The sequence below is a fragment of the Macrobrachium nipponense genome, chromosome 4 (genome assembly GCF_015104395.2).
Source record: "Macrobrachium nipponense isolate FS-2020 chromosome 4, ASM1510439v2, whole genome shotgun sequence".
Classification (NCBI taxonomy): domain Eukaryota; kingdom Metazoa; phylum Arthropoda; class Malacostraca; order Decapoda; family Palaemonidae; genus Macrobrachium; species Macrobrachium nipponense.
Window position 1 is genome coordinate 86695373 of NC_061100.1, and position 25799 is coordinate 86721171.

Here is a 25799-nt window from a genome sequence, read left to right on the forward strand (position 1 = left end):
CGCAATGACAAGACTATAATAAAATGTATACCTATACTTTTTGCAGGGACTGTGTCAGATAAAAGTCTAACAATGCCACTGGCATCGTAAACAACTTCTTACCCTAGACTTTTGAATAGTATACCCATAGGCTATCTATGAGTGTACCGACCATTCTCGATTCTCACTTCAGAGAGAACTCCCAAGATCCTACTTGGACACTCAATTAGCAAATGTTTGACTGTCAATGAAAGGGGCCAGGAGTCATCACAGTATGGTTGATTTCCATTTACTACTAAAAACTTATGTGCAAAGCTTTTAATTTTAATATCAAAACTCGGAACACCAACAGACAGCCTATAAAGATGAAAAATGCAGTAAATTAAAAACTGCACTTCTGCTGTATGTGTACTAGGGAATTAGTCCTGTAGTGTACGTTCACAGGAACTTACGCGAATATTTCAGAAATTCATTCGGAGTAATATTCAATAAAAAATTCAATAAAATATTCAATAAAATATTAGAGCAAGCAACATAAATCTTAATTCTTGCGTCTTCACCACAAAATATTGTAATAGATAATGTACGAGGTAATCTCAAGCAATCAACATTAAAATCTAGTGAGACCTGCCACTTGAAAGCTTCCAGGTATCTATTGCTGATCTTTTAGTGGCATTCGGCCATTAGAATAAGCATTATATGACTCCAAATGTTCAGAGACTTTAGAAGACCCTTTTTCGTGTATCACATGCCCATGAATGTCCACATTTAGGAAATCCATGGCGCCGCCCAAGTTATAACGCTGGGTAAAGTAAATTCACACAATCACATAGGTTCAAACGACTTCATCTCTGTTGGATGGCAAGAGTTTGCAGGTGCACACCAGGCCTTCTAATCCCGTTCACATCTTGTACTAAACTTATGGCCTGCCTTAGGAAAAAGACGCAACCCACATTAAAATAAATCAATCAATTACCAACGGACTGAATTATGAGAAAAACAGAAGACTGCCTCTATTCAGTTTTTTTTCGTTTTGTGGTAAATGAAACTTTGTCATATTACACAACTACTGAATACCATATAATATTCCGAGTAACTATTTACTGTTGATTTTCGTAAAACATCGTCGGTAAACGAGGGATACTGACTATAGATTTTCTCTGATCATGTTTTTCTTTTTTGTTTACGTATGACGTCACAGATTTTGTTGCCGATCAGCTGCACCAATGTGAAGGTAAGCATCGACTGAACCCTGTCAACTCTTATGCTTCGCAAGCACCACTTGGAAAACATTATTGAACAATTTTCTTATATTCGACTGTATGAATAGAGGGAGTTAATACTATAATATGAGTAATGTAAAACTGGAGTGGGAATTTGGGCTAGCCTAAGGTTCCAAAAATTAATGGCACTTTGGGTACCTACCTACTAGGTAGGTAGGGCTAATACCTACCTAGTAGGTGCCTACCTAAGTAGGTATTACCTACTACTACCTAAGCTAGTAGCTAGTAGCCTAGTATATCTAGTAGGTATAACAGATCCTTTTGTCTTCATACCTACCTACCTAGCTAATTATCCTGGGTAGGTAGCTAGGTATTCCTACCTATTACTAGGTAGCTAGGAGTCGGGTGATGTGATTTTCCTATAGCTAGCTACTAGCCTAGGCTAGCTACAAATTAACACATTAACCAAACTAGCCTAGGCTACCTATAGGCTAGGTAGTAGGCTATACCCCTACCATACTGGAGTCTAGGTACTAGGTAGTAGCTACCTACCTACCTAGGTAGCTATTAGCTATGTATATTTTACAACCACACACAAATTTTGTCAGCATTATCAATAACCTAAACCCGATAGTTTTAATTTTTATAGAGTAAAAATGATCTAGCCGATGCCATGGCCAATGATTACGAGCCAAGAGTCGAAAAACATTCATTACGTAAGCAAAGTAAACACCTTTTGACGAAATGTTGTGCCGCCCATCCACTAGACAGAAACCCATTCACCTTGTTCCATCGGCTCTGAAACCCAAAGACTTTATGAATGGCGGAACGATACATAAGATGTGGGTGGGGTATCTGTGCTAGCGTAGTAATACTACTGTAGCAGTAGTGCCGCAACAGTATTGCAGTAATATACATGGAATAAACGTTTAGGCCAACTGCTGGGATCCTTGAGGATCATTTAGCACTAATTACAACTACTCGAGAAATGAGTTTTTATAGCCAGAAGTTAAATTTTCTAATCCAACAATGCCCATGATAGCCTTCAGTGTTATCCTGAATTATAACGAGGCCAAAGTGGGTGGAGCCTCATGAAGTCATCATTCTGACAATAATTATTGGTGAAGGTTTAAAGCCAAAATACGGTACCGGCTATTTTTTTTTTCAGTAAATAGGTAGATAGCCAATAAATAAAAATTGTATGACATTGGATATAGCAGTTATCAAATCAAGCTTGTCTACTATGTTTTTGAAAATTACCATCTATTCCCTACATCTTGTCAATCTGATTGTGACCTATAAAGCAGACTGTAATTTCTTAGGAAACTTATTTTGGGAGTTAGACTAATAATCTAAGTGTTTTTGTATTTGTTAACATATTTTGTTGGTTTGTTCATTATGTCAATTATCAGTGGAGAGGTTCAGAGTTCATAAAGGTGTGCTGCTGTGCTTGTATTTAAATTTGTTTGTCATTGTTACCAGAGGTATAGCCTTTGTTACGTATAGCCAATCATCCATCGAGAAAGAGGGAAGAAATGTTGTCATAAGTTACGTAACGAGTGCGTTCGAAACCTTTTCTTTGAGTAAGTTGGCCCGTCTTCAAAAAAAGTCACTTTTACATTGTAAGTACCAAATTTATTCAACCTACGTAATGCAGAATACAGACAAAATTTATGTGTAGATATAATGTGCATTCTGAATAAGCGTTATATTTATGAAATGCATAGATAAAAAGTTATTGCGAAAAAAAACGTGTTACAGAGGCCCTGAATCTCATAGTAGGTTACTGCCTAGTAGGTGGGTAGTGTAAGGTCAGGTCCCCGATGAAGGACCACTGTTGCAGATCATTTTGATGTCAAATTCAGGGCAGCACTAGCTTAAACAACTGCAGACGATTCATCGTCATCGTGCTGGCTAGGCCTTATTCACTCGATATTTACTTGGTGAAAAAGAATACAATTACAACTTTAAGCATACCATTCAAAAAATTGAAATTTTGTCAACATAATGTGATATATGAAAGCCCCTTATGAACTAAAATATGCATGTGTGCTCTTCGTAAAAATATATGTTTTCAAGGCAGCTTTGAAATCCAATATGGTGGCAACCGCGTGGCTGGCCGTTCTAACCACAGACAATCCACCATCTTTCCCAGCACTCATTTGAACAATGTTAGCGTATATATTTAACGTTTATTGATCTTACTCAAGATTGCACTTATAATCCTATATTAGTGAAAGTATGAAACTTTTTATTCCTGGGGTCATAGTTTGAATTGAATTAATTTTTATCTTGTAGCCTAATTGGTGGTTTTATCCTTACTACCATCACAACTGAAACTCCACAGTGCTTATTTGATTGTAATTAGATACACATTTTGGTCTTGACTCACTCCAAATTGCACTTGAACCACATTGCTATTCCTGGTTTCTAAGCGCTCACTCCACAAACACAGTTACGAGCAGCAGACGACTACACCGTTTATGAGGTGGAAAGCTTTATTCCCTTAATTGTTTACTTTACTCCTTATTTAGTTAAATTTTACTTTGTTACTTCAAAATGTTTATTTAATTCATGTCTATTATCCCTTTTTCGCAACCAAATTAACCCCCAAAAATTACAGATATTTCTGAAGTACTTACGAGCAGACGACGGCAAAAAGACTCATCGTTGCCAATCTAGTGGAGCTTCACACATACGCCGATGCATTAACAAACTGTTTCCATGAATTCTAGTTGTCATAGTAATGCAGTAATGATAAAATTGCTGTAATATGTATATATACTACAAATAGATACACTTATTTCCCCGGTTTTGTGTAAATCTTATACCCAGTTTGGAGGGTAAACACATACCAATTGACAACACTGATAAATAATTGAAGAGACTGCAAAACGCCACAAAGAATGCCGAACTTCCCTTACATAAGTACTGGTTAAAGGTCGGGTTTATGATTGTTGTGATGAAAGTGCCCCAGCATCTATGGGTACAAGTGGTGTGCGGATTTAGCACAGGAAATGGGAAGTTTGTTGACACAAGCGACTCCGGAAACATCAAGATGGCGTCAATCTTCTAAATTTTTTTAATCGTAAGTAAAAATTTCGAAAGTGTTTTGGGGTAGTGTGCACTGTGTTGGCCACACTTTTCATTACCCTCAGTTTAAATCTTAAAATATGGCCTTAATTTCCTACTTTGGAGAAAATACTTTCTTCGAAAGGAGAGTAGAGGTATTGAGCTCCTGTTATCATTACCAACAAATCATGACTGATGCCATCTACGATGTCAGGATGTGTTAAAGTACTTTTTCGGAGAGTGGCCAAAACCTCGGTAGTCGGTAGAGTTGGCCAGTCCACTCGGTTGTTTACCCTACATAACGGCTCCGCATGGGGTAGCTATAGGCTGCTAACCTTGGAAATTGATTATCCTGTAGTATTTTGGTTGTTTACAAGAATTTACCGTTAGTATTTTTCATCAGTCAACTGTCATTAACCTCAGAAGTTGTATGCTGGACATCCTGAAATGCTATCGTGCATGCGCAGTGTTTAGCCTATAGTAGTAGTACCTGGGAAGGTTTTAGTAAAAAGTGGGGTTTCCTTCACTGGGGGCTACATGGCCTACTAGGTTAGCTTATGTTAGGGTACCTTAAATTAGGAGGGTAAACAACCGACTGGACTGGCCAACCCACTGACTACTGCGTTTGTGGCCACCCTCCGAAAAAGTACTTTAACACATCCTGACACCGGAGATGGTCATCAGTCATGAGTTGTTGGTGGTGAGAGGAACAGCTTGAGACCTCTACTCTCCTTTCGAAGTAAGTATTTTCTCCAAAGTTAGAAATTAAGGCCATATTTTAAGATTATCAACAAACTTCCCATTTCCTGTGCTAAATCCGCACACCACTTGTACCCATTGTACCCATAGACGCTGGGGCACTTTCATCACAACAATCGTAAACCCGACCTTTAACCAGTACTTATGTAAGGGAAGTTCGGCATTCTTCGTGGCGTTTTGCAGTCTCTTCAATTATTTATCAGTGTTGTCAATTGGTATGTGTTTACCCTCCAAACTGGGTACTATAAGATTTACACAAAACCGGGGAAATAAGTGTATCTATTTGTAGTATATATACATATTATAGCAATTTTATCATTACTGCATTACTATGACAACTAGAATTCATGGAAACAGTTTGTAAATGCATCGGCGTATGTGTGAAGCTCCACTAGATTGGCAAAGATGAGTCATTTTACTGTCATCTGCTCGTAAGTACTTCAGAAATATCTGTAATTTTTTGGGGTTAATTTGGTTGCAAAAAAGGGATAATAGACATGAATTAAATAACATTTTGAAGTAACAGAGCAAAGTTAAACTAAATAATAAGTAAAGTAAACAATTAAGGGAATAAAGCTTTGCACCTCATAAACTGGTGCTGCCCGTAACTGTGGTGGTTCAAGTGCAATTTGGAGTTAGTTAAGACCAAAATGTGTATAATTGCACTGTAGAGTTTCAGTTGTGATGGCAGTGAGGATAAAACCACCGATTACAAGGTAAAAATGAATTTCAGTTCAAACCATAACCCCGGGAATAAAAAGTTTCATACTTTCACTAATATAGGCAACAAAATATTGTTTTATTGTGCTGATTACAACTGCAATCTTGAGTAAGATCAATAAATGTTACATATATATGCTAACATTGTTCAGATGAGTGCTGGGAAGGCAGGGAAAGATGGTGGATTGTCTGTGGGTACGAACAGCAAGTTTGTTGCCGCCATATTGGATTTCAAAACTGCCTTGAAAACATATTTTATGAAGGGCTCACATGCTTATTTTATTCGTATGGCGCTTTCATATATCACATTATGTTGACGAAACTTCAATCTTTTGAATGGTATGCTTAAAGATGTAATTGTAGTCTTGTTTCACCAATTAAATATCGAGTGAATAAGGCCGAACCACACGATGATGATGGATTGACTGCGGTTGTTTACCCTATACGGTAGTTCCTTTTAAGGTTCCCTTAGCCAGTCCCTTCTTGAACATATCGCCTATCCATTCCATAACAACATGGCAGTTTGGCCTTTCTCCCACCCAAAACCCCACATTCCTAAAGGGTTCACAACAATGTTGGGTAGAGATTTGTGGTAAATAATATACTTGACTGACAATAAACACCACCATCTCCCTTATCAACAATACTAAAAGTAATAGGAAAAATAAATTTCCAAGGCAATAGTAGTCCGTGCAGAGCTGTTATATAGTTTTACCTAATACTACTGTTATTAGTCATTAAAAGTCCTAATGTATTTAATTTAAATACTATCGTCTAAATTAGGAAATGTAGGCCAAGGTTAAATGACATGTCATCATAAAAGATACCATATGGTAGGCAAGGCATATTTATGCGGGTGAAAAGTCTTACAAGGTAGGCCCAAGATATGTGCTTTATCATACTTTTAGCCACCTTGGGAAGGTTATGTTTACAGTACCATGGTGGAATGTGAACCTTATTTACAGGCGGCCCGCGGTTAACGGCGCAATCACTCAACGGCGAATCGGTTTTACGGCGGTCGTCAAAAATATTCATTAAAAAATAAGGCATTTTAAAGGTATCTTTACGGCACAAATTTCAGTTAACAGCGCCGCTAGCGCCGTTTGTCTAACGAGTTCATACATATGTAGAAATGCCGTTCAGACCATAAAGGTTATGCAAATTATATTAAAAAATTTATAGAGATATTACGTAGGTATTAGGGTAAAATAAAATATGCCTCTGACGCTGTTCTATGCCGAAAATATCGAGTTACATAAGTGCAAATTTAGCTATGGATGTGTCGATTCATAATGGTTCATGCTTTTGTTTAAAATGTGTGTGAAAATGTATTACGTGAAAGGCATTTTTATTTCTGTACAGAAATATGATACAAAGGCAGCTTTTGAAACTGCCCTTCACGATAGCAAATACGATGTTTTTTCATGTTCTTTCTTGTAAGCCGCCGCCTGCCGCTCTTCCGAAAATATCGATTTAAAAAAAGTGCAAATTAGCGATCGATGTGTCGATTTTTATAAATGTTTATGCTTTTATGTTAAAATGTGTATGAAAATGTATTACGAATAGGGTATTTTTATTTCTGTGCAGAAATATGATAAAAAGGCAGCTTTTGAAACTCCCCTTCAAGTTATCGACTACGATGTGTTTTTCAAATTCGTTCTTGTATGCCGCCGCGGCATACAAGAACGAACTTGAAAAACACATCGTACTCGATAACTTGAAGGGGAGTTTCAAAAGCTGCCTTTTTATCATATTTCTGCACAGAAATAAAAAATACCCTATTCGTAATACATTTTCATACACATTTTAAACATAAAAGCATAAACATTTATAAAATCGACACATCGATCGCTAATTTGCACTTTTTTTGCCGCCGTCTGCCGCTCTTCCAAAAATATCGAGTTAAAGAGAGAGAGAGAGAGAGAGAGAGAGAGAGAGAGAGAGAGAGAGAGAGAGAGAGAGAGAGAGAGAGAAAAGTGTGCAAATTTAGCGATCGATGTGTCGATTTTTCAAATGTTTATGCTTTTATGTTTAAAATGTGTATGAAAATATATTGCGTAAAGGTATTTTCATTTTTGTACAGAAATAAGATACAAATTAAAGGCAGCCTTTGTAACTACGCTCCACGTTGTCAGGGGATGGTTTTTTCATGTTCGTTCTTGTCCGCCAGTTCCGAAAAATGCATTGTGTTATTTTATTAATTATGCATCTTTTCCATAAATCCTTTAAAAAGTTATACATTATTTCACTGTATCCAAGAATATTGTATGTATTCTCATATTATTGTATTTTAAAATACTACGGCAAACTTAGCCCGTATTCCGCGGAGCGGCCAATGTTGTGGTTTGAAATCAGCTGATGAATACGAGTCTGTTTCACCATAACGCAATTCTGAGCGAATGCTCTTGCTTCTAGTTAGCATAAACGAATATCTAGATACTTGACTTATATGAGACAAAGTTATTTTTCCTTATACAGCGTGTTTTTAGGTGGAAATATTTATTGAATATGTCTCGTTGTGAATGTGAACTACTATTTTTTCGTTAACAGATTACGTTGGCGGCATGTTTATTGCGTAACAAATTACGTGATTCCGTTCGCAATACGTAATCCTTTATATCATCGTAATACGAACTTTACGTTATTTATCTTATATCGGCGTGAAACCAACAGTAAAATGTGTTCTTTCAAGCACAGTAGTTTTGATTAAAATTATTTTATCCCAATTTTATCTATATTGGTGTGTGATGGCAGACGTTTACTGCAGTTTTTATCCTTGTTGCCGATGTACGATAATAGTCATTAGCAGCTTGAACAGTTTTCTCAGCTTCAGTCATAATTAGGTTTTAAATTTAACGGTATATTTCCCGATTGATCTTTAATCTATATTGATCTCTGATCTATAGCGAATAAAGTTATTACATTAAGATATCTCAGTTCTATTCTATACATAACGCCATTTATAACAAATACGGTAATGTTGCATTGTAGTACGATGATCGAAATACAAGCCAAACAGATGTTATCCAGTTCGGTTGTACTTAGAAAAAAAAAAGAAAGTCGTTTCTCGTTCGGGTTTGTTCATGGTTGTACACGTTCACGCAACGAGTATTACGTTAAAACCATACTTTCACCATTCTCTTTTGCTGTTATTGAACTTATGTAACTAGAAGATGGATAAAGTTAGGCCATTGTAATTTGAGCTCTCATAAAATCGAACTATCAAGACTAATGATCGTAACCTGAACACTACAGATACCTGTACACTGTATAAACTTTATTATATCTTTACATACTCTAGACACCCACATGTACTGTACAGTAAATTCTATAGTACTATACTGCATAAATATAATAATTTACTTATTGCGCCGTTGTGGGATTACGGCGCCTTTGACTGGTCTAGAGTTTCGAAAGAAGGTGTGCGGCGGCCGTAGGCTTTAAAATCGCTCAGCGTCGAAAATCGCTTGGCGTCGGTGGCCAGGAACGGAACCCCTGCCGCTAACCGAGGGCCGCCTGTATTTGGTAGGGTAAAATACTGAATGGCTGGCCTCTACCATAGCACAACCACCTTCCTGAAAAATCTGAAATTATGGCCTTAATTTGTGACTTGAGCGAAAAAAAACGGTAATTCTAAGCCTGCATTCTGCAGTAAAGTAGGCATCAGGAGCGGGTGCAGCTAAAGAAGCGAGCTCACATTGGGTTTAGAGTATGTCAGCTTAATATTGGGTCCATGGCTGGGAGGGGTAGAGAATTGGCTGACTTGATGAGAGAAAAGAAAGTAGATATTATGTGTGTGCAAGAAACATGATGGAAAGGAAATAAAGCTAAAGAGTTGGGTGATGGATATAAGCTGTACTATAGTGAAGCAAAAAAAAAGGGTAGAAATGGAGTTGGCATAGTACTGTCTAGTGAACTGAAGAATACAGTGATAGAAGTGCATAAAAAGAATGACCGTATCATCAAATTGAAGATATGTTATGGAGGAGAGATTCTGAATATTATAAGTGCATATGCACCACAAGTTGGTTGCACAGAAGAAGAGAAGGGAAATTTCTGGAGAGACATGAATGGAATAATGTAAGAACTGGAAGAACATGAGAGGGTGATAGTGGGGGCAGATTTGAATGGCCATGTCGGAAGTGAAAATGAGGCGATTGGTTGGGTGCATGGGGGCCCTGGAATTGGGGAGAGAAACTCAGAAGGAGAGAGTGTAGTGGACTTTGCTGTCATTCGACATGGCAATAGTTAACACATTCTTTAAGAAGAAAAGGGAACACCTAATAACATATAGGAGTGGAGGAAGATGCTCCCAGATAGACTACTTCCTGTATAAAAGGACAAAGCTAGTGGAGGTCAAGAACGCCAAAGTTATTCCAGGCGACCATGTAGCCCCCCAACACCCACTGCTATGTATGGATTTGAAGTTAAAAAGGGAAAGAAAAACCAAAGCTAAAGGGATAAGGAAAATTAAATGGTACAAATTAGAGAAGGAAGGGGATAAGAAGAGAGAGTTTAAGAGGAGGGTTTTGGAGGATATTGATATAGGGATTGAAGATGTTCAAGAATGGTGGACATGAAATGCAGCAGTAATAAGAAGGCATGGAAAGGAGCTGCTAGGAGAGACATCTGGTATCATATGGGAAGAAAAATAGAGTTGGTGGTGGGATGAAGACATTGAGAAAGTAGTAAAAGATAAGAAGGAGGCAAAGAAAAGATGGGATGAGTCACAGTCAGTGGAAGACAGAGAGAAAAACAAAGTGGTGAAAAAGGTGGTAGCCCAAGCTAAAGCAAAGTTGTATAATGATGTGTATAATGAGCTGAGGACAAAGGAAGGATTAAAGAAGATGATCAAGCTATCAAAGACTAGAAATAAGAACACCAAAGATATTATGCATATCAAACAAGTAAAAGATCAAGATAGTGTAGTACTTAGAAAGGAGGAAGACATTGAGAAGAGATGGAAAGAATATTGCAAACAGTTGTTGAATGAAGAAAATGATAGACTAATAAGAGAGGATGGTCAAGTGAACATTGGCATGGTAATGAGGTTTTCTTGGCAAGAGGTACTAAATGCACTGAAGAAGATGAAGAATGGGAAGGCAACCGGACCAGACATGATTCCTGTGGAGGCATGGAAAGCATTAGGAGATGAAGGAGTGGATATACTGTACGATCTTATGATAAAGATCCTTGAACAGGAAAAGATACCAAATGAGTGGCATGGGAGTATATTGATCCCAATTTTCAAAGGGAAAGGCGATGTCCAAGAGTGTGGTAGGCATTAAATTGATGTCCCACACTTTGAAGATACTGGAAATGATGATAGATGTGACTGAGAGAAGAAGTACAAATAGGTAAAGAGCAGATGGTATTTATGAAGGGAAGGGGAACAACAGATGGTATATTTTGTCTGAGGCAGCTAATGGAGAAATTCAGGGAAAGGCAAAGGGACCTACATATGGTATTCATTGACCTTGAAAAGGCTTATGACCGAGTCCCGAGACAAGAGGTATGGAGGAGTCTGAGGGAGAAGATGGTGCCAGGGAAGTACATGCGATTGATACAAGCGATGTACCGGAATGTATTTACCAGAGTGAGGAGCAGTGTTGGGGAGACAGAGAGTTTTGAGGTGAGAGTAGGAACACACCAGGGGTCGGCTCTGAGCCCATTTATCTTCGACATAGTGATGGACGTTATAAGAGGAAGTAAGGGAGGTAGTACCATGGAACATATTGTATGCGGATGATATTGTTCTGTGCACAGAGAGCAGGGAAGATCTGGAAATGAAATTGGAAAGATGGAGACAAGTACTGGAGGACAGAGGAATGAGAATAAGTAGATCTAAGACAGAATATATGTGTACCACCACTGAGGGGGATGATAGAGAAAGTATTCAGCTTGGTGGAGAACAAATAAAGAGAGTTGATAAGTTTTAAGTATTTGGAATCTTTAGTTAACGCTGGAGGAAGTATGGAAGAAGACGTAAAACATTGGGTACAGGCAGGCTGGAACAACTGGAGAGTGGCCTCTAGAGTTTTTTGTGACAAAATAGTACTGCTTAGGTTACAAGGAAAATGTCACAAGACGGTGGTAAGAACAGCAATGCTGTATGGTACGGAAACAGCAAGCATGAGAAAAACAGAGCAGAAGATGGATGTGGCAGAAATGAGAATGCTGAGGTGGATGTCTGGGGTGCAGGAGGGGAGGCTGAGATGGTATGGACACCTATTGAGGAGAGATGAGGACCACGCTGGGAGACATACTATGGGGATGGAGGCTCTAGGAAGAAGAAGAGGAGGAAGACCAAGAATGAGGTGGAAGGACTGTGTGAGAGGAGATTTATATGAGAAGGAAATTGATGAGGCAGAAGCACAGGATAGAAATAGATGGAAACGGCTCATCCGAAACAGCGATCCCATATAAAAATGGGAACCAGCTGGGAAGAAGAAGAAGAAGATTATTCCACAGTAAAGTAGACTATGGCAGTTGACGTTTTTTTATGTTATTTCACTTACTGAACAAGAATTTAAAAGTAATATTTATTTGGCTGACTGTAATTAAACCTTAGTTTACCTTTGAAGACTACATGATGGTATAAGGGGTGTGATGTACCAATGTACAGAGTTCAGAGGTAAATAACAGATTAGTTATAGTCGACCGGCAAAATATTACCTTAAACTCTTGTAAAGTAAGTAAAATAATATAGAAAAATGTCAACTGCCATAGTCTACTTCGACTGAACAATCTTCGAAGTTGGGTTCAGGGCCAAGATATGTAAACAAACCGCCATATCTGAATTCCGGTAGGGGGGTGTGGGATACGTAACCACCAGGAAGCCATTTGTCCGGTAAGGGGAGGACTGGGTGGGGTACTGGGCAAGGAAGGCACAGGTACAAGTTGGTAATGTGTTACCTGACCATGAGCCTCAGCCCCCCTACCCCCCCTTGAAGAAAGGTAATCTTAGAAGTGTAACATATAGGTTATGATACTAACCTAACCAACCTAACTTAACCTAACCTAGTAGAACGTGTTACCTGACCGGGGGGTGGCCGTATCCCCCCTTCAAGGAAGGCAATCTGAAACAAAAGCTCCCCTATAATGTGGCGCATGCGTAGTATGATTCAACGTTGTAATAGCAGTAGTAATACATAGGTGGATTTGGCAGTGTAACGGCTCCGTTATCGGTTTATTTGTCACTTTATTTCAGCTTGTATTTCATGTTTCAAATGTCATGAATAAGAGGTAATAACACAGTAACATGGCAAAACCTTCCCCCAAGTGTTTTACCCCACCCATAACCCCACTTTCCCATCATCCCCCTTACTGTAGGATAGAGTTGTAAGGCGTAATTCTCCCAAGTGTCTTACTCTACCCAAAACCCCGCATTCCCATCGGTCCCCCTTACCATAAGATAGACTTCAAAGATAAATTACAGGTTAATTACAGCCGGCCAAAAAAATATTATGTACTTTAAATTTTTGTTCATGAGGTAAAATTCTTTACAAAACGTTAACGGTCACAGTCTAGTTTGCCGTGGTTTATGGGCTTAGAGCTACCGAAAAAACTTACTTCGAGAGGAAAGTAGAAATCTTGAGGTATTGCTTCAGCGGATGCTCGCTCTTGACTTATCTATCCTGGGTTACAGGACATGTTAGAGTACATTTTCGGGAAGGTGGTCACGCTGCGGTAGAAGTCGGCAGTTTACCCTAGCCCTGAGAAAAGATTTTAAACATCTAACTCACCTGGTAGTTACGTATATATATAGCTTACGTCCCTGACGTCACGGCAGAATTTCAAAACTCGCGGCAATCGCCGATTGGGTAATCAGGTGCACCAACTGTGTGCCCTCTACCCAAGTACGTAGAACCATTCCAACTATTCCTCAGATCTTCCCTGCCGCCGCTATCGGTGACATCGTTGGAACTTCGCTCGCTTAGCCTGTGTTTTTTGCAGTTGATTTGGTGAAGTACACTTTGGCTTTGGCTTTTGCTTGATTTGGATTCTTGATTTAGATTTTTCCTGACTTATTTGGATATTGTTGGTTTTGACCCTTGCTTGTTTGATCTCTCTTTTGATAATTCCCAACATGACTGACTCTGCATCGAGTGTGAGAATGTGTGTGAGAGGTTGCAAGACTCGGCTTGCTAAAGCCTTGATAGACCCTCATTCTATTTGTAGCAAATGTAGAGGTAAAATTTGTGAGTTGGGTGATAGGTGTAATGAATGTGTGGACTTGCCTGAGACTGAATGGATTGAGTATTACCGCTATGTGCGAAAATTAGAGAAAGATAGAATACGGAGAGCGAAGAGTACTATGTCTCGCTCCTCCAAAGATAGTCAAGGAATAGACAGTACTCTATCCCTCAATGAACCTTTTGATCCTTCGTCTGTAGTAGCAGTACCAGATCCAACTATGGAAACAGGTAAGAGTCTAATATTAAAGGACATGATGACAGCCATTTTCACAGTCGTTGTCCCTTGGACAACGGGTAGAATCCCTTGCAGAGGATAGGAAGAAATTGTGGTCTGATATGAGAGGTCTGAAAGTGGCTAGTGATATAAAAAGTGCAAGTGCAGTGGAGGGTGCGCCCGCTTGGACCTGTCGTGCTCCTAGTCCTAGACCGCTTCCAAGCTCACCAACCCCTGTGAGAAGGAATGTCGACCGACGAAGGGAGGCGAGAGGTTTTAGCTCCTGAGCGGCCGTCCCCTCGAGCGTACCTGTTGACGAATCCCAGGACGCTCACCCTCGCCATTGGAAAGGCGAGGTTAAAGTGTTTTCTTCGTCGTCTGACGACGCAGTACCCAGACGGGGCTGGCGTCAGACTTCGAAATCTAATCCCCTGAAAAGACAACATCCAGTAGAGCAGGACGCCAAGCGTCAAGAACTGCCAGGATGTAGTCATTGGAGCAGCCCGGAGCGCTTCCCTTCCAGCTCCGATATTTGGTCTCCGTGATTGAAGTGTTTAGTTTTCTAGATTGGACTATCACAACATTAGCCAGGAAAATAGAGGAGCGTCAGTCTCTGGAAGAGGAGTTTTCTACGGACTGGCTTAATGCTTTGTCCTGTGCAGACAAACCTGTGAGAGACGGTTGAGTGAACTAGCTGTCCTGTTTACGATGGGAATACTTGGAAAGAGGGAGTTGTGGTGCTTGTTTGCGTCCTGAGGAGTAACGACAAATCAGAAGTCGGCGTTGATGTTTGCTCCCATTATTAGGTCCCACCTGTTCCCAGAAGAGACTGTTCAATAGGTATTGTCAGATTTGGAGAGGGAATCTAACAATGACCTTTTGACTGTCAGCGAGATGTCCGAAGGATCCTCCTGCTACAGGAGCTAAATTTTCTCTTCAGAAGCACCCTTTTCGAGGGGGTAAAACTAGAATGCAGAACAGACCAAGGACTAACTTGCAAGCACCAGTTAAGTCCACCAAGAAGCCCCCTTTAAGTTGACGGATAAGTAATCAGGAGGTCCTTCACACACCTTTAGGAGCAAGACTCCACTACTTCTGGGAGGAATGGAGTCGGAGAGGAAAGCAGAGCTGTGGGTAGTCTTAATTACTTCAAGAAGGATATGCGATCCCGTTTGTTCAAGATCCTCCAATGTCCAGTGTGCCTGTCTGTTTGACAGCATACTTAAAGGGATCAGGGAGAGCTTTGGCATTGGTCAAGGAAGTAGGAGCGCTTATCAGCAAGCAGGCCATAGAAGAGGTAATAGACAGACGTTTTGTTGTCCCTAAGGTATCGGGGGACTGGAGACCAGTACTAGACGTAAGCGCCTTGAATCTTTGTTCAGAAGACAAAATTTTGAATGGAAACTAGTTGGTTGGTGATGCCAACCGGGCGACTGGATGGTGTCTCTCGACATGAAGGACGCATATTTTCATGTCCCCATTCATTCATCAAGTTTATAAGAGATTTCTGAGGTTTGTCTTAAAAGGAGAGTTTTTCAATTTAGAGCCCTCTGCTTCAGACTTCCCCAAGTATTTACCCGTATTCCTACTCCTCTTGGAAAATGGCTACACCTGATGGGGATCAATGCAGCCTTTCATCTGGACGACTGGCTCCTGAGATCCAAGTCGAGTCGTCAGTGTGCTTGAAGGACTCAGAAAAGACGTTAAATCTGACTCAGCAATTGGGAATCAAAATAAATCTCAAGAAATCCCAATTGTCTCTGACTCAGAAGATTCCCTATTTAGGGATGGTTCTGGACCCTAGCTTTTCGGGCTTTTCTCTCCCCGAAGAGGATAGTCGTATATAACAACAGTACAACAATTTCTAGTTCGCCTGTCATACTCAGCTCTAGACTGGATGAGTATCCTCGGAACCCTTGCATCAGTGGAGAGTTTCGTAACCTTAGGCCGTCTCCACATGGGGTCTCTCCAATTCTTCTTAAAAGCTAATTGGAATTGGAAGACAAAACCAGACTCATTCATTTTTCCTTTAACGAAGGAGATCAAGTCAGATCTTTGTTGGTGGGGTATCGATGGAGAGACTTCAGGAGGGACTTTCCCTAGTCACGGTGAACCCTGACCTACAGTTACTCTCAGACGCATTGGACAGGGGATGGGGAGCTCTGTTAGGAGACAGGAGAGCCTCAGGTTTTTGGACGGAACAAGAGAAGACCATACACATTAATGTGAAGGAGTTGAAGCGATTCTTCTGGGTTTACAGGCGTTCGCTCCTTTAGTTGCTGGAAGAAAGGTAGCAATTTACGCAGACAACACCACAGTGTTATTGTACCACGGTTTATTGTATGTCCGAAAACAAGGAGGGACACACTCTCTCTCTCAATGGAGTGGTGGAAGACCTTCTTCTCTGGGCAAATGAGAACAAGATCACTCTTTTTCTGAGGGTTGTTCAAGGAAGAATGAACTTCTTGGCAGACGAGCTGAGCCTCTCAAATCAGATCCTTTCGATGGAATGGACTCTGAGCGAGAGGGTTTGCCAAGATCTGTGGAGATTATGGGGGAAACCAGTGGTAGATCTCTTCACCACCTCGGGGAACAATCGGCTTCCGATTTTCAGTTGCCCAGTTCCAGACCCGCTAGCGTGGAGAACAGATCTGATGCTTCTGGACTGGACGGGCCTCGATGTGTATGCTTTTTCCCCCTTCGGTATGATAAGAGAAGTCATCAACAAATTACAGTTGCATCGCAATGTGTCTTTGACTCTCGTGGCCCCGTTTTGGCCCAGGAAAGAATGGTTCCTGTCCTCAGTTTGAGCCTCTAAATTCATCCTCTCTGAGGGATCTAACAAAGAAAACTTAGTTTTTAGTCGCCTTAGCTACACCGGGTAGAGTAAGTGAAATGTAGGCTATTAGTAAAGAGTTCGCATTCTCTCAGAGTAACGCAGTGTGTTCTTACGTTAAAGATTTCCTAGTGAAGAACGAGGATCCATTGAATCCTTGGCCTCACTCTTTTGTCATAAAGAACCTAACGAACATAGTGGGAACAGAAGAGGAGGAACGTACGTTATGTCCTGTCAGAGCCATTAGACACTATTTACATAGGATGGAGACATGAAAAGGAGGTTCAAATCGACTCTGGTTTGGTGAGAGACCCCTCCTGTCCTCTCTCTAAGAATGCAATTTCATTTTTCCCGAGAAGCTTGATTTTGGAAGCTCATGCACAAGTTCAAGATGAAGCTCTTAATGCACTGAAAGTGAAGGCGCATGAAATTCGCACAGTGGCAACTTCTCTAGCATTAGGTCATAATATGTCTCTATCCTCCATTCCTGCAAACGAGGTTCTGGAGGTTGAAATAAGTTTTTTCATCACATTACCTGAAGGACACAGAGTCTGTGTTTGAAAATTGTTACAGGTTGGGACCGTTGTCTATAGCAGGTATGGTGTTGGGAGAGGAAGCATGGGGGGGGACCTCTTTCCCCTCTACTATCTCCTTGCCTTGTGTTTTTAAGGTTGTAGAGTCATTGGGAAGTTTGTGCCCTTAGTACCCTCCAGTTTTTTATGGTTAGGGTTGTATTTTATTATTATTTTTAGTGTAGGTGATGGTTCTGTGGATTAGTTGTCTGGTCTTTGCCGAGGGCAAGGGCAAAATTTTGAGTTTTGTTAACCATTGGTGAACCTCCATGGTTACAAAATCCCACCATTAGTAGGAACAATCCTAGCCATTAATGCCACGTCTCCTACAGGTGGAGAGCGCCGACCAGAGGCAGTATCCACCTGCAGCTGCTCTCTCACAAGGTAAGGTACTGCAAACATTATATAATGTGAGCATATTATTGTTGTATTCATCATAAGTTGTCCATTTACCCACTTTCCTGGAAAGTTAACTCAGCTTTGTTATTGTTTGTTAAGTCACTTATGTGAAAATGATATTTTTCTAATAAAATAAGGTTTCACATATACTTACCAAACAATTACATAATCAGAGCCCTCCTCCTCCCCACAGATGGACGTTGTGGCTCAACGAATTTACAATACAGTGGTCTCCCCATATTTGTGGGGGATGTGTACCAGACCCCCCTGCGAATATTTAGAATCCGCGAGTAGTTAGAACCCCTATAAAAATGCTGAAAACGGCCTTATTTTGTCAGTTAAAACTCAAGAAAATCCCACTAAAAATGTTTCTACTTGGCTTTTTTTGATAGTTTTATCACAAAAAGTGCATTTTATGATGAAGTTGATAAAAAATCAGGAATTTCTGGATATTTCTTATACAAAAATACTGCGAATAGGCAAATTTTCCGCAAATAATTGGGGAAATGTTCCCAAGAGAAATCCGCGAATTGTGAGAGTCCGCGAATCTGGAGAACGCAAATATGGGGTTGTCCACTGTAGTTCGCTCAGCAGTACCTGGTATTCCCAAAAGTGGGCAGGACCTGTATCACTTACACTAACAATGGCAGTGCTGCCACCGCCACTGCCAGATAATTTGTGTTTTCATGTATGACACTTACCTGGCAGGTATATATATAGCTATATTCTCTGTTCGCACTGGCAGAATTTTCAAAACTCGCGGCAACCGCTAGATCACTGGTAGTTCAGGTGATCGCCACCCCGCTCCCGTGGCGCTGGTGCTCGGAATCATTCCCATTTTCGTCAGATTTTTTTTCTGCCACTGAACCGGCAACATCGTTGTTGGTTCCCTGCTAGAATTCGAAACTCGTTAGCTGACTTTCGCTGTACTTGGATGGTTTATTGGGTATCGTATTGGAAAGTTGGATTGGCAATCGCGATTGGAAATTATTAGAATGTCTGATTCTGGTATAGTATTTCGAGTGTGTATGAAAGAAGGGTGTAAGGTGAGACTACCGAAAGCTTCGGTAGACCCTCACACACTATGTAAGAAGTGTAGAGAGGTTTTGTGTACTTGGGACAATAGATGTAATGAGTGTGAAAGTTTAAATGAGAAAGAATGGAAGACTTTCACCAAATATGTTGAGAGACTTGAAAAGGATAGAGTAAGAAGATCGGTGTCTCGGAGTGAGAGGTCAGGTTCTTCTAGTAAGGCCTTGAATAATTCTGTTATTTCTCCCCCACCCCCTTCTTCCCAAGTAGAATTGTTAAGTCCTTCCTCCTCAGGTCTCTCCTGCGCCCGCTGCTGTTTCTGAGGATACTAATATTGTGAAAGTGTTTGCCGCCCTTGCGTCAATGGGCGATCAGATTCAGCGTCTTACAGACAAGTGGGTACGATTGAAAGTGTCAGTGTAGTGGAGGGGGCGGCTGATCGTCTCACTCGTGCTCCTAGACCTAGACCTCTGCCAAGCTCCCAGACCCAGAAGGAGGCATGTCGACAGTCGAAGGGAGGCGAGAGGGGTTCCCTTACGATCAGTCGTCCCTTCAGGCAGTCCTGTTGCGTCCCAGGCTGCAGCAGTGCGCCATAGAAAAGGCGACACTGGGAAGTGTCTTTCCTCGACAGATAGTGCTGCGTCAGGCAGGTATGGACGTTATGCGGAAGTTTCGCGTCCTCTGAAGAGGACGCATAGACCTACGTCTTCTCAAGATGAGCGTTACCCGCAAGAACGGTGGAGTAGTCCCGAGATTTTCTCTTCTAGTGATGAGGAAGAGTTGGTTCCGATTAAAAGGAGGAGATCCTCCTTTAAGTCAAGACAAGACGCAAGACCTCATGTGTACGACGGTTCTCGGGATAGGAGCTCTCCTTCTGAATACGGAGCAGTCTCTCCGATATCTTCCCCTTATCGTAGAACTCAAGATCGAGTTTCTCGTGTTGATGATCCGTCTCGTCTTTGTTCTCCGCTTGCTCAGACTTCACGCCAGGAAGCAGAGACTAGGAACTTCCTTGAAGAGATGCAAGGAAGGTTAGCCGATTTGGTTAAATCGTGGGGAACATCGGAACTTCCTCCTACAAGGCGTAAGGACGCATCTCTCCCAGTCAAGTCGTCTAAGAGGACGCATGATGGTTGGCCGCCTTCTCGTCAGGCTTCGGAGTCTCGGGTAGGACGCAAGTTACGGGAGCAGGACGCAGGACGCAAGTTAAGAGAACAGGAAGCAGGACGCAAGTTTTCGGAGCAGGACGCAGGACGCAAGCTTCCGGAACAGGACGCAGGACGCAACCTCGGAGCTCAGTAGGACGCAGGACGCAGGCGGCAGGAGCAGGTTTCTTCACGCGAGGTTGGAGAAGATTTTCTGCAGCAAGACTTGGGTTTACAGGATGTGTCTTCGGCAGAAGAGGAAATAGAAGTTTTCGATTACGGCTAAGAAGGCCCTTCAAAGAATTGATACGTGGTTGAAGGAAAAGAGGGAAGCGGGCAAGACTGTGTTCTCTTTCCCTCCTGCCAAATTGGCATCGAAGTCCGGAATTTGGTATGCGACAGGGGAAAATCTCGGCCTGGGAGTGCCTGCCTCCTCCCAGGGGGATTTTTCCAACATCGTGGACAGTTCCCGCAGACATGCCTTGAATTCGGCCAAAGTGTGGTGGTCTCCATCAGAATTAGATCATCTCTTGAAAGGGATTTTCCGGACCTTCGAGGTTTTTAATTTTCTGGATTGGTCCTTGGGAGCTCTGGGACGAACAGTGGAAGATAATGAAGCAACGGCTTCTCAACTCCCAAGCAGTATTATGTCCTGCATGGACAAAGCCTTAAGGGATGGAGCGAATGAATTGGCATCTCTTTTCACCGCAGGAGTTTTAAAGAAAAGGTCACTCCTATGCTCTTTTGCTGCTAAGGGCGTTTCTAACGCCCAGAAATCCGAATTGCTTTTTCCCCACTTTCGAAGGAGCAATTGTTTCCTGCGGATATTATCAAGGATATTTCGCTTTCTTTCCCTAACTCAGAAGGCGACGCAGGATCTGTTAACTTCCTCGGTAAGGAAATTTTTACCCAACAAGGTAGTTAAGAAGACTCCTAAGGAATCAAGGCAAGCTAGTCAGCCCTTTCGAGGCAAGTCCTTTTCTCGTCCGGCCTTCAGAGCAAGAAGAACTCCGTCCAAGAGGGGTTCGAAACCCAGTACTAAACAATGAACAGCAAGTCCTTCAGACATCAGTAGGTGCCAGACTCCAGAAGTTTTGGGAGATTTGGCAAGAAAAGGGAGCAGATCCTTGGGTAGTCAAGGTGGCCAAAGAAGGTTACAAGATCCCTTTTCTAAAGAGACCGCCTCTTGCGACATCACCAAGAGAGCTGGGAGCTCACTACAGCGATCCAGGGAAACAAGAAGCACTACAAGAACAAGTTCTTTCTATGCTCAAGAAAGGAGCAATAGAACCTGTTCTGGATCACTTATCTCCGGGATTTTACAACCGGCTGTTTTTAGTAGCAAAATCCTCGGGGGGATGGAGACCAGTACTGGACGTAAGTCAACTCAATTTATTTGTGGAGAAAACAAAATTTACGATGGAGACGACCGATTCAGTACTGGCAGCGGTACGTCCAGGGGACTGGATGGTCACCCTGGACCTTCAAGACGCATATTTTCATATCCCAATTCATGCAAGATACCGGAAGTACCTGAGATTTGTGATCCAGAACAGGGTTTTTCAGTTCAAAGCCCTCTGTTTTGGACTGTGCACAGCCCCACAAGTTTTTACAAGAGTGATGGCGAGCGTGGCGAAGTGGGCTACACATTCTAGGAATAAGAGTGTCTCTATACCTGGACGATTGGCTCATAAGAGCCCAATCAAGAAAGCAATGTCTGGAGGACTTAGAAATGACGTTAACATTAACGAAAGAGTTAGGGTTGATGGTGAACTTAGAAAAGTCGAATATGAACCCCAGTCAGGAGCTAGTTTATTTGGGGATTCTGATCTCCTCAGTGACTTTTTGGGCTTTTCCGTCTCCCAACAGACAAGATCTGTGCATCCGGAAAGTGCAAGCCTTTTTCCTAGAGAAAGAACAATGTTCAGCACGAGAGTGGATGAGCTTACTGGGGACACTCTCGTCCCTGGAACGGTTTCGTTTCTCTAGGAAGGCTTCACATGAGACCCCTACAAATATTTTTGAACCAAGTCTGGCCAAGAAAATCGCAACCAGATTCCTTCCTGTTTCGAATTCCTCGCAAGATCAAAGAGGAGTTAAAGTGGTGGCTAACTCCGGGGAAGTTAGCAAAGGGAGCGTCTCTCCAGCAAAAGAACCCAGACCATGTATTGTTCTCAGACGCCTCGGACGCAGGCTGGGGGAGCGACTCTCGGACTTCAAGAAGTCTCAGGTCGTTGGAGCAAGGAGGAAACGGCTTGGCATATAAACAGGAAGGAACTGATGGCGATTTTCTTGGCCTTGAAGGAGTTCAACGCGGTGATTCGCAACAAGGTGGTACAAGTCAACGCGGACAATACCACAGCACTGGCGTACATCCGCAAACAAGGAGGGACACATTCAATCTCTCTTTGCAAGTTGGCGGAGGAGATCCTTCTTTGGGCAGAGAAGGAAAACGTAACCCTTCTCACCAGATTCATTCAAGGGAGAAGAATGTGAGAGCGGACCTGTTGAGCAGGGAAGGTCAACTTCTATCAACAGAATGGACGCTTCATTTAGAAGTATGCCAGAGGCTGTGGAAATTATGGGGTCGCCCAGTGGTAGACTTGTTTGCGACAGCAATGACGAAGAGATTGACGACGTATTGCTCTCCAGTCCCAGACCGTCAAGCAGTCGCAGTAGACGCCTTTCTTCTAGATTGGACGGGGCTAGACGTCTACGCCTTTCCCCCGTTCAAGATATTAGGAAGGTTTTGAAGAAATTCAGGGAGAGTCAAGGGACAAGAATGACTCTCATAGCTCCATACTGGCCGCCCGAGATTGGTTCACAGAGTACTGGAATGGACAATAGATGTACCAAGGACACTTCCAGCAAGAGTAGATCTACTCAAACAGCCTCACTTCAACAGGTACCACAAGAACACCCTCGCTCTGGGTCTGACTGCGTTCAGACTATCGAAAGACTTGTCAGAGCGAGGGGGTTTTCTAGAGAGGCGGCCAGAGCGGGTGGCCGGAGCTAGAAGAGCCTCTACTATTAAGTTGTACCAGGCGAAGTGGGGTAATCTTTCGCAAGTGGTGCAAGAGTCGGAAGATTTCTTCATCCAGTACCTCTGTGACCCAAATTGCCGACTTCCGTTTTATACTTAAAGAAGGAAATAAAATTGTCAACTCAGACGATTAAAGGGTATTGGAGTATGTTGGCTTCTGTATTTAGACATAGAGGTCTAGATATTACAAATAATCTAGATCTGAGAGACCTCATAAGGTCCTTTGCAACAAGGAAGGAGCCCCAATACAGAGCGCCTTCCTGGAATCTCGATGTGGTCCTGAAATTTTTAGGAACTAGTAAGTTTGAACCGATGGATCAAGCTTCGTTGAGAGATATCACAAAAAAGACCATCTTTTTGGTGGCATTGGCCACAGCTAAAAGGGTGAGTGAGCTGCAAGCAATTAGCAAACATATTGGTTGGAAACATGACAAAGCTTTGTTTTTGCTCTTTTTCAGGAGGGGTTCTTAGCCGGAGAACGAGAATCCAGCTCATCCATGGCCAAGGTCATTTGAAATTATGGGTCTTTCAGATCTAGTAGGACAGGAACAAGAGATAGTTCTTGTCCAGTAAGGGCATTGCGCTATTATTTGGATAAAACCAGTAAGATTAGAGGAACTTCAGAATCACTGTGGTGCTCTGTGAAGGACCCTAGAGCAGAGCAATGACCAAAAATGCTATTGCCTTTTTCCTTAGGGAACTAATTAAAGAATCTCATATGTTATGCCAAGAAGAAAATTTCGGCATCCTTAAGGTTAAGGCACACGAAGTGAGAGCAGTAGCTACTTCGTTGGCTTTTTTAAAAAGAATATGGCCCTCAAAGATATCATTGAAACGACGTTTTTGGAGGACTAATTCAGTGTTTGCAAGTCATTACCTTAGAAACGTCAAAACAACGTTTGACAATTGTCAAACGTTGGGTCCATATGTATCCTCAGGAGCAGTATTGGGCAAAGGATTTTCCACCCCATAACTTACTAACATGCTAGGTATTTTAATGAAGTGTGTTGTTTTTTACGGTTGTCTGAGAGGGTGATTTCCTCTTCAGTCTGTGAAGTGTAGTGTGTTAGGTTAGTGTTGTGTGTGGTTCAGGTGGTCTAACTTATCCTAGCTGAATGGCCCGTGGTAAGAGAGGGCTAGGGTTTCCTGTCAACAAATTGGTCCCGTCCAGTTTGTCAGACCCTTGTATTTAGCTTCATCAACTAATAGGTCACGTCCTAGTTGGAAGCTACTAAAGGCTTAGCAGGCTAAGAAGGGCCAGGAAATGCTGAGTTCAGCTACCTTAAGCGAGGTAAGGAATCTAAGAGTATTTTAAATTTTTAAATTTTTAAAACTCTTACAATGTTGCTGTCTTTGACCCACCTCCAAATGTGTCAATCAGCTATATATATACCTGCCAGGTAAGTGTCATACATGAAAATGATGTTATTATGATATAACAAAGTTTCATGTATACTTACCTGGCAGGTATATATAATTAAATTCCCACCCACCTCCCCTCAGGAGACAGGGTTCAGAGAGAAAAATCTGACGAAAATGGGAATGATTCCGAGCACCAGCGCCACGGGAGCGGGGTGGCGATCACCTGAACTACCAGTGATCTAGCGGTTGCCGCGAGTTTTGAAAATTCTGCCAGTGCGAACAGAGAATATAGCTATATATATACCTGCCAGGTAAGTATACATGAAACTTTGTTATATCATAATAACATCATTTTTGATTGGCAGGTAAAAAGGCTTATAGCTTTATAATTGTTTGATAAGTATATGTGAAATCTTATTTTATTATAAAAATATCATATTTTTAATCAGTTTTTATTTTTCATAGCTAGCCGCCCCTCTCATATCCTGGGTTGCGAGAAAGACTGATGCATCATGAGGTACCAAGGGTACCAAGCCTGGTCAATGACCAGCTTCCACCTCATATACACAAGAGTTGCGAGATGCCACAGATTCCTAGCTTTACCATCTTTGATTGTTTTAACAGTTTTCCAGCTGGCACTAGATGATTATCCTGTTGTTAAGACCTAAGTTTTTAGCTATAAGAAATACAAATTGATTAAAAATTGGTAATTTTTTCCTTGATTAAAAATTGGTAATTTTTTCCTAAATTTTTCAGAAAATTTTATTTACTTTTCATTAACTAAATTTACTGCAATTATAGTATTTAGATGCATGGTGTGTTTGAACTACTATCAGTACAGCATACATTAAATAAAAGTTGTAAGTTTAAGTTACTGTGCAATTAAAATAAGTACGTATCAACATTACGATTCCATTTACAGAATATTTCTGATTGATGACTAAAGTGGCATTTGCAAATGGGCTATAGGATATTTCTGGCACAGTTGCAGTTCAACTGGTATAAATAATGCCAGTGCTACTTCGATGTTACTCTTGCCCCGTCTTCTTAAGGTACAAAGTTTTAAGTTTTTTACTCTTGTAATTGTTTCCCAATCCCATCAGTTTATATGTGCCTAATCCTGCAGTTAAAAGCTCCCTATGCACTAAAGGAAGAACTCACTCGGCCAGGTATCCCCTGGGCAGAGCCTATGGTGGTGATAGTGGTAGTCAAGTCATCTTCCCTGTGCATTCTTCAAGCAAGCAA

The 25799-nt window shown here is 41.5% G+C and overlaps 1 protein-coding gene and 1 long non-coding RNA gene across 4 annotated transcripts in view; both read left to right on the plus strand.

Moving 5' to 3' along the window:
- The window catches only part of LOC135210986 (transmembrane protein 17B-like), a 708558-nt gene that overhangs the window by 494992 nt on the left and 187767 nt on the right, over positions 1-25799 (plus strand). The window lies entirely within an intron of this gene.
- On the plus strand, positions 752-25627 carry LOC135210985 (uncharacterized). The gene is made up of 3 exons (XR_010313601.1): positions 752-1213; positions 17906-17957; positions 25477-25627. It is a non-coding gene; the product is annotated as an uncharacterized LOC135210985 (long non-coding RNA).